The sequence below is a fragment of the Arvicola amphibius genome, chromosome 5 (assembly GCF_903992535.2).
Source record: "Arvicola amphibius chromosome 5, mArvAmp1.2, whole genome shotgun sequence".
NCBI classification, from domain to species: domain Eukaryota; kingdom Metazoa; phylum Chordata; class Mammalia; order Rodentia; family Cricetidae; genus Arvicola; species Arvicola amphibius.
The window spans coordinates 15,131,638-15,141,308 of record NC_052051.1 but is presented as its reverse complement, the minus strand read 5'-3'; positions in this window follow the sequence as shown (position 1 = coordinate 15,141,308).

Genomic DNA, 9,671 nt, shown 5'->3' with positions numbered 1-9,671 from the left:
GACTGTCCTGGACTAAGATCCTTATGCCTCAGCCTCCCTGGTGCTGAACAAATCGGGATAATGCATGCTCAGTTTAGGAATTTTTGTATTTAACTTTATAATGATGGTGAATGGAAAGCCTTTTTTTCATTTCAATGGGAACTGCATCGATTTGAATTTTGGTGTTTTTTCCAAAGCTAAAAGTATACCCTGTAATAACTCTGGATGCTGGCCAGCAGGAGGGGGGCTCAGCTCCCATTTCAGCCTTGGAACTCCCAGGGCAAACTTGTGTATACCTAATGCTGTGTTGCTGTGCTCTGGTGACTCAGTAGTATTAAGTTCCTCTTGTGACCTGCTAAGTAGGGTATGTCCCCCTCATAAGTTAAGGAACATCTGTGTAGGGTTGTTAAGCATGTGATGGTGCCCGAATAAAACTCATAAACTCTCGCTGTGCAGTAACTGGTCCACAATGAAAATAAACAAAAACCCCCTTGTAACTCAGTAGTGCTATAACGTAGCTACTCTGTACTGAATTTTTCTCAATTTAATATTCCTGAGTTACTCACATCCTACAGCTAGAGAAGTCTGAGATTGAAGGAGCTAAATAGCCTACCTTATTAGCTTAACTCATCCCGTGTTACACAGTGCTAATAAGTTCGGTTAGGAGAATAGCTCCGTGGGTAAAGGCTTGCCCCAGATCCTGATGACCCGAGCCTGGTCCCCGGCATCATCCTGCAAAGGTGAGAGCCAACTCCATCAAGGTGCAGCCTTCCTCGACATGTGTGCCACACATACGCACACCAGTAACACATAAGAATAAACAAGATTCCTTTTTATTTTGGTACAGTATGTGTTACAGACCTGTTCATCCACAGCTTCTCTCAACATCTGGAAATATAATAAAGGAAACGGAATTGCTCCCTCAGGCGTTGCCAGCTGATTGGCATCAAGACCAAAACAGGTGTTTTTTAAGCTTACCATTTCCAGAGCATTGGTAAACATCTCTGCAGCTCCCTAGGAAAGGTGATCTCCTCTGTCACTGAGGAATTCCTATAGCACAGAACACAGTCCTTGAGAGTTAGGAGATACTCAGCATAATTCTGATGACCTCCATTACCTTATTTTTATGACTATGATAGTAAGTATTAAAAAGTAAAAACATCTGTTTGTGTGAGCACAACTTCATAAAGTGGGACACTTTCTGGGATTGTGTCCCCTTGCCCTGCCTGGGGATACATAGAAAGTAAGGAAACTATCGGTTACACCGTTCTCTCCTGACAGCAGCGCTGTGGGCTTGGGGAAATTGACCGCCGAGATCTGGGACCCTGTTCCAGCTGTCCTTGCCTTGTGTGGCTTTGAACCCACCAGGCTTTCTCTCCCAAATCTTCCCAGATTTACTGTTTCCTCTCCTAGAACATTGTTACCTGCAGTTCATTTGTTTCTTCAGGTCTCTTCTCAACCCCTTCCCCAGAGGGGGCTCCACGACTACTCCAACAGTCTCCTTCACTCCCAAATTCTTTTACCCCCATTCATTTTTCCTTAACAACCACTATGACATTTCACTGTCCCTTCACTATAGAAATTTACTATTGCTCACAGAGAAGTGACCCTGAGGACAAAGACTTGGTCCTCTGTCTTTAATCATACTTGTTAATTAAGTCTTCGATGTATATTTCCCCACAATTCTTTCCTTCCTAATTGCACCGCCAATAAATAGTCTTTAAAATGCTATCTTGGGCTAGGAAGATTGCTCAGTGGTGAAGCATCTGTCCAGCATGTATGACCACCCTGAGTTCAGTGGATGCCAAAAATGAAGCGAGAACATTTAGAGTTGAAAATATGCTGTCCCCAGGACCTAAAGTCTTGTGTCGTAAAACCTTACACTTGGTAATTACCGGCCAAACCTGCTACATGTTAACTGTGGCAATTTTAAATGTCTTATTCTTCACAACTATCTGAAAAACGTTCCTGTGCCTGAGTAGGTGGGGGGGAATGGGTGCATAGTAATCGTTTTGGGAAGACTGGAAGGAAGGGCAGAGAGCACAGCCTGGCACAGTGCCTCTTCTCAGCTACTTCCTTACACAGACCTCGCTGCCGCACAACGGCCGCTTGCCCACTGCTGTGCAAAAGCCCTGAGAAGTAAGTTTGTGGGTCCCCAGAGAGCCACCGATGCAGAAGCATATTGTGATTTGTGGATAGCAGAAAGGGACCCAGCCTGCTATAGCAGTGCTTTGGAGAGGTATTCTTGAGGCTCAGAAGACAGGCCTGCCCGGGCAAAGGTAAGGGGAGGATTGAGACCAGTTGTAGCGGAGGCCTGGACTTTGTCCAGAATGTCATGAACTATTTTCGTGATGGCAGCGTGCCAGTTAGCAGTTTATCTCCACCTGAGAAAGCAGTGAGTCTCAGAGAAATAAGGGCTACAGGATGGGGTGAGTTTTGAGAGACTAGTGTTTCAGGGTGCTGGACACAGAAGGTGACCCAGTTCCCTGAGGGAATTCAGGAGGATTGACCAGCCTTGAGAACTGCCATATTGGCTTGGGCCATAAAGAACTGGAACTCCAAGTGAAAGCAAAAATCAACTAATGAGAGGATATGTTCTGTGTGTTAATTAGTGGGTATCTGGTGTATAGAACACACAGTTGAGATTAGATGTGTGATGCCCTTCTGTAGGCTGTGAATATGTTTTATTACCATTGGTTAATAAGGAAGCTTATTGGCCACTACCCAGGCAGAATAGAGCCAGGCAGAAACCCAAGCAACTGATAAAGGAAAAAAGAAGGCAGAGTCAGGGAGATGCTAGCAGCCATGGGGAGAAGCAAAATTTGAGGTAACAAGCCCAAGAGCTCATGTAAAATACAGAATAATAGAAATGGGTTAATTTAAGCTGTAAATGCTAGTTAATAATAAGCCTGAGCTAATAGGCCAAACAGTTTGCAATTAATGTAAGTTTCTGTGTGGTTTCTCAAGGCTGGGTGGCTGAGAGAAATGAAAGCACAGCCTCTGGTTACAAAGATACATGGAGTCAGCCCTTCTGATTTGATCAGGACATCATGACAAAGACTTTTGGACTGACCTTCAGGACTTGTCCTAAATGAGTGTGACTTCCCTACAGTCTTCAAGCTTCTGCCTGTCATCTGGCCAACTCTAGGCCCCTCCCCAGCTCCAGAACTGTGACACTCCACTCGTGTTCAGGGGCCCACCTCTTTCAGTGACCATCTAGCTTTTACCCAGGGTCTTGGTTAGAAATCTATCCTGTAATGAAAGCACCATGATCAAAAACCGACTTGGGGAAGAAGGGGTTTATCTGGCTTACCCTGCTAGTCCTTGTTCAGAGAGGAAGGAGGAACAAAACCAGGAGGCAGAAATAGACACTGGAGGATGCTTACAAGCTTCTTCCTTCTGACTTGCACAGTTTGCTTATATCCCCCAAGACCACTTGCTCAGGAATGGCACTGACAGTGGCCTGGGTCCTTCCAGCCAATCAAGACAACGTCCCCCAGGCTTGTCTGTAGGCAGTATGAGTTTCTGGCTGTCAAGAAAACACCTGCTACGTTTTCTTCTCCTCAGCCCCTGCATCTACTTCGACATGTGTCGTTTAGATGCCTTGTAATTTGGTGCTCCAGTGGCACTTTGTGGTCCCTTTATTAGCAGGACTCATATCTTGTGTCCCCATGTCTTGCACGGGCCTGTCACCGTATTGAATGACGAGCAATCTTACAGAGCCATTCATCAGTCGGTCATCTCAGCAAAGACTTCCAGCTGCTTATTAACATTTTAGAACCACAACTAATGACTGCTGGTCCCATCAGCCTTTGATCTGAGCAGTGGGACTTTTCACCACATACCCTTGTTTGGGGGAATAGGCAAGGGCTGGGTAGGTAGGGACTGGCTGTTCTCTCTGCCCCTTGTGGGCTCCAAAGCCGCTGTACCCTGTTATTTAAGTAGCTGCTTTCCTTGGATGTTGGGGGACAGAATAGGAAGTGAGAGGACCACTATAGTCATACCTTATGAACCACCTGACTCAGTTCACCTCTCCTGGTTCCTGGTAAATTGGCCACAGCCTGAGCTGGATTCCCACACTAGGAGCAAGACCGGTTTCTTGTAGTTACTTCTGACCAGCAGAGGGCGTGGGGTGACAGCTTCTCAGCTTCTCTCTAAGGCTTTTGAAGTTTAAAAGATCCTAGGTGAGTGACTAGCTGGCCTCTGTCATTTGGATTTTGCAGTTTAAATTGTGTGATGACATCAGGCAGGTTAAAGTGGAAAAATAGGATCAATTAGTAACGTTTCTGGGAAGAGTTGATGCTGTGGTCAGGGACTATTGAGAGAGACTTCTGATGTTCCGATGCTGTGGCCAGGGACTATTGAGAGGGACTTCTGACATTCCTCAAACATCATTTCTTGATCTGATACTAGTTATGGGAATGTGTTCAACCTGTAAAAGTATATGAAAATATACATTTGAAGTTTCTGATGCATTATTTAAACTTAATATAGTTTCATAATCTAAAAGAACAAAACAAGTAACAACATCAACAAACCTTTAGGCCAGCAAGAAGGTAAATGTACTTACCAGCAAGCCTGACAACCTAACTTTGATCCTGGAACCAACATGGAGGAAGGAGAAAATGGACCCCTGAAAGTTGTCCTCTGACCTCCAGTGTGCACCATGGCATACATTTACACACACACACACACACACACACACACACACACACACACAAATGTAATAAAAATAAACCCATGGGTGCAATGTGGTTACAAAGGTCTTGTGTTAGGATAAGATGTCTTTTATTACTATAGTTTTTAACTTTAACTGGGTCATGAGACCCCTGAGCAAACCACAGAACCCAGTTGAGAGCTGCAGCAACAGAGCACACAAATAAGAGACAGAAGCATCTGTAACAAAAGGTTATATGCTCTGAAACACATAAAAAGATGCTCACCTCAGAGTAAAAAATACTCAACTTCAATCCTTTATTCCACTTTTTTTAAGACTATAATAGTATCACATCATTTCTCCCTTCCCTCTTCTCCTACTAACCTTCCCTTATACCCCTCCTGCTTCTTTCAAATTCATAGTCTCTTCATCCATTAGTTGTTGTACATGCATATGTGTATGTACACATCCACACGTACACTAGCACTTCCTGCTCAGTCTGTATCATGGTACTTGTTTGTGTGTGTTTTCAGAGCTGACCATTTGGAACTGGATACACCACTTAGTGTGCTCTTCTTCAGGGAAGACGATCTTCCACTTTCAGGATTCCCTGGTTGCCTGTAGTTGTTGTTTTTCTCTGTGTAGTCCTAGCGTCCTGGAACGTGTCTGTAGACCAGGCTGTCCTCACACTCACAGAGATCTTCCTGCCTCGTCTCTGAATTTTGGGGTTAAAGTCAATGCCTGGCAGCCTATAATTCCTTGTATGGTGTTGAGACTTTGGCAATGTCTATTGTTGTCTTTGTTCAACTAATGTTTGGGTCACGTTGGTGAGACTGTGGTGTAGCTTCTGACATTCTAGGAGGAACCATATCACTGCAAACTCCCTGATCCTCCAGTTCTGAGAAGCTTTCTGCCCCTCTCCCACATGTTCCCTGAGCCTTAGGTGCGGGAGTTGGTCTGTAGATGTATCCAATGGGACTGGGTTCAACACCAACCTGCATTTTGATCGGTTGTGGCCTTGAGTAATGGTCTCTGTTTGTTGCAAAGACAAGCTGTCTTGATGAGACGGAGAGGACTACACTTATCTGAGGGCGTAAGGGACAGCATCCAGCGTGTAGCTAGTGAGTGTGCTGTTTAGTAAAGTGGTGGTTGTAGGTTCTCCAAGCTTCAGTCTTTATGGTTTCCAAGACATGGTTTCTATGTAGCCTGCCTGATCTGAAGCTAACTGTAGACTAGACTGGCCTCAAGCTCAGGGATTTGTCTGTCTCTGCCTTTCAAGTGCTGGGGATTAAAAGTGTGCCACCACCACTCAGTGAGATAAATGTTTATTAACAGTGTTCAGAAGACCATTTTCAACCCATTAGATTTACAGGAATCCATCCTATCAGATGGAGATGGAGGAGTGGGTGGGCACTGGGTAGCAGGCTATTCATGCAACACTGGTTGACACACTGAAAAGAACGGCCCTACTAACTCGGTTAGAACCAAAACTAAAAGTCTAGCTCTCTACATATCTAATTCCACGTGGTGAGGAAAAATGTTTCATGTGAGAGGTTTGCCTGTCTCCTCAGAGTAGTGGAGGGTGGAGGACCTTGTTTTGTGTCCAGTTCCTATATCTGTCTGCACTCCTGTCTGACACCAGCCCCGCTCTAGGAGCCCCGGGCTCCCACAGTCCACACCCTCCTCAAACATTGCTTTCTACACCACGACTTTTCTGGCTTTTGGGTTGAAACTGCCACTGTTGTTTTAGTTTTAGTCTTAATTGGCGTCTTTGTAGTTCTAAAATCGGGTGGCAGTCCAGACCGAAAAGAGTTCAAAAGCGTCCCCCCTCCCACTTCATGTTTATAGACAGTGCATTTCTCTCACCTCTTAAACTCCAAACAAAATGGAGAAAGCAACTCACAAAGCCCCCTTCCATCCAGGTCCACTCTGAAGCTCCTGTCCTTTTCCCTTCAGAGCCTTAGTCAGCATCTCTGCTTACACTCACTGTCTGTCTGTCTGTCTGTCTGTCTGCTGCCTGCCCATTCTCTTCCTGCATATCTTGCCTTCTATCTATTTATCTACCTTCCTACCTACCTACTTATCTATTTCTTCCTACACGTCTTGCCCCCCTTCCTGGACAACCCTGTGTTTGCTGAATCCAGTTAGACCGGTTGAAGTCCAGGCACTGTCTGACACTGGACAAGGCTTCCTCCCTGATTATTTTTTTAAGATTTATTATTTATTACATATACAATGTTCTGCCGGCATGTATGTCTGCAGGCCAGAAGAGGGCATCAGATCTCATTACAGATGGTTATGAGCCACCATGTGGGTGCTGGGAATTGAACTCAGTACCTCTGGAAGAGCAGCTAGTGCTCTTAACCCCTGAGCCACCTCTCCAGCCCCACTCTTGATTATTTTTGATAGAGACTAGTGGAGTAATATGAATAATAAATGAAGTATAGGGTTGGGCCTTTGAGAAGATAAATAAGATCAACAAACCTTTAGTCAAGCTAATCAAAAGAAAAGACCAAATTAAAATTAGAGACTAGGGACTGGGGAAATGCTTCAAGAGTTAAGAGCACTTCCTGTTTTTCCAGAAGACTGGAGTTCAGGTGCCAGCACCCATGTAGGGCATGTAACTCCAGCTCCAGAGGATCCCACACCCTCTTCTGGCCTCTGTGGGCACCAAATACATGCACACATATGCACAAATAAATAAATCTTTGAAATTAGAGGTGATGGGGGGGGGGACATACAAGATTTCAACGAAGTAAAGGGCACCTTGGGGTTCTAGTTGAAAATTTATATTATAAAATCGGGAAAATCCAGAAGAAGGAAATGGCAAAAATTCCCAGACACAGGACTTCCCAAAATTAAACCAAGGTAAATAGCAGCTGGGCTGGCCCATTTCTGAACTTGGTGAAGCCTTTTCCCATTCAGGGACCCACCGTTGTGTCCCGCGCAGCTGAAGATCTCTGTCGGTATCGCCTCCTTTGTGATATGTTCATGGTGTTAGTCAAACTTCCAGAAGGAGAAGTAGCGGTTCAATCTGTAGGCCTAACACCTCCTCCAGCTGTAAAATGCTGTTTGTAGAATACTGCCCCTCACACGCATGCGCACACCCACAGCGTCAAGGGGTCAGGACATGTTTATCTCAGACTCAAGCTGAGGCTCAGGAAGAGTGAGGCTGCCCGTGGAGCTGGGAGTGCCTGTGTCCACGGGCAATTCTGCTCTTTCTAAAGTATGCCTCCTTTAGAAAGGAATGAGTACTGAAGACACACTCTGCATCAGGGGGATGTCGGAGGAAGATGTTGTCAAGCCCTCTAACAGGGTGGGTGTGGGGTCTGTGCTTCTAAAGCCTCCTACAGGATGCAGTGGGGACCCGAAAGAGCTGGGTTCCTTCCAATATCTTCACAGTTACCATTTCCTATAAGACCTTGAGCAAGCCACTGTACTGTGTTAGTCTCTGCTCAGAGCTTTGTAAGCTGAAATCCACACCCTGTCTGCTGACTTGGGAGAATTGCTTTAGGTACAAGGGTTCGAATGATGCCTTGAGAACTTTAAAGTCTGCCACTCCAGGGAAAACCTCAGGAGGATTCTGCTGGGATGGGGGCAGCAGGCTGGATTTCAGTGAGCTTTCTGTTCTATTCCTCCTTCTTTTCCTACTGGGGATTTTACAGTGCTCTTGGCAGATTGCAGGGTGGTTCTGGGATGCCTACAGAAAGGAAAAGCTTGCCTGTGCTCCCCTGCCCCTCTTCCCACTCTGCAGAGAGCACCCCTATGGCTTAGCACACATCCTTCTGGCATTTATAAAAAGTGTATACCTGTAATCTCGGCAGCTGGGAGACTGAGGTGAGAAGATCCCAAGTTCAAGGCCAGCATGGGCACCAGTGAAACTCTGTCTCAAACAAATTAATAAACAAAAACCTCAAAGCCCAAACACATTTCTGTGTCTGTTCAATGCCAATACATACACAGGCATGCACCTGTTTGTAGGGTTTTGTTCTTTAAATGTTATAAATTTTTGCACCTCATATATTCCCTCTGTCATTCTAACTTGCCAACCTGTCTCTATGCAAGCTACCTAATTCAAATGCTGAGCATTTTATAGGTATATTTAGTCAACTACCTTCCGATGCCATTAAACGTGGAAGCATTACCAGTGGTGCAATGCTTCTCAACTAAGTTTAAATGCCTTTAAATTTATTTTGAAGTGAAATTGGTAGCACAGATGTCTATATTTGGTATAGAGGGAAGGCCATGATCCGAAAGAGAAGAGGTCCCCAGTGGAAGTTAATGCTTTGTCTTCGGGGTGGACAGAGAACTCCTTGGTGTGGGCCTGGAGAAGCCAACACAGCTTTTAAAGTTGTAATCTCCCTTGCTCTGACCTTCAGATACCCTCCATTGTTCTTCCCAAGCACCTCCTCCTAGTGCACATCCAGAACCAGAAGCTGCCCCCAGGACCAGTCAGCCTTGGCACAGACTATGCCCCCACCCGATGTGGCAAGAGCTCCTGGTCACTCCTTCCATGCCCTTCAGAGCAAGCTGGCATCAGGCCAGAGGTTATCCTTGGAGGACTTTGTAGTCTGACCTAGATAGTCCCAAGAAAATATCCCATGCGACAGAAGTGTAGTAGACTTGCCTGCAGCCTGTGTGAAGGGTGCAGAGAGGAACCATCCAACAGCAGCCATTCACAGCGTGCAGATGCTCCTGGTCCTGATGCTGGACCTACCTAAGGCTGCTTGGGGACCTGCTGTTTCACTCACCCTTAGGGTTTGAATCTGCAAGGCTCTTGTTTTGAAGCTTTAGTTTTCAGTACAGGCTTTGGGAACGTGACTGGGTTCTGAAGACTCTGAACTAATCAATGGATTAATCCCATGATAGGGTCAAGATATGGCTATGTTATATAGGAAGCGTGGCCCGTATCAGGGAAGTAGGACACTTAGGTGCATGTCCTTGAAACATAGGTCTTGTCTCCAGCCCACTTCTGCGTCTCTGTTTCCCAGCTGCCACAAAGTGAGCAGTTCTGTTCTTCCTCCTCCTTCTGCCA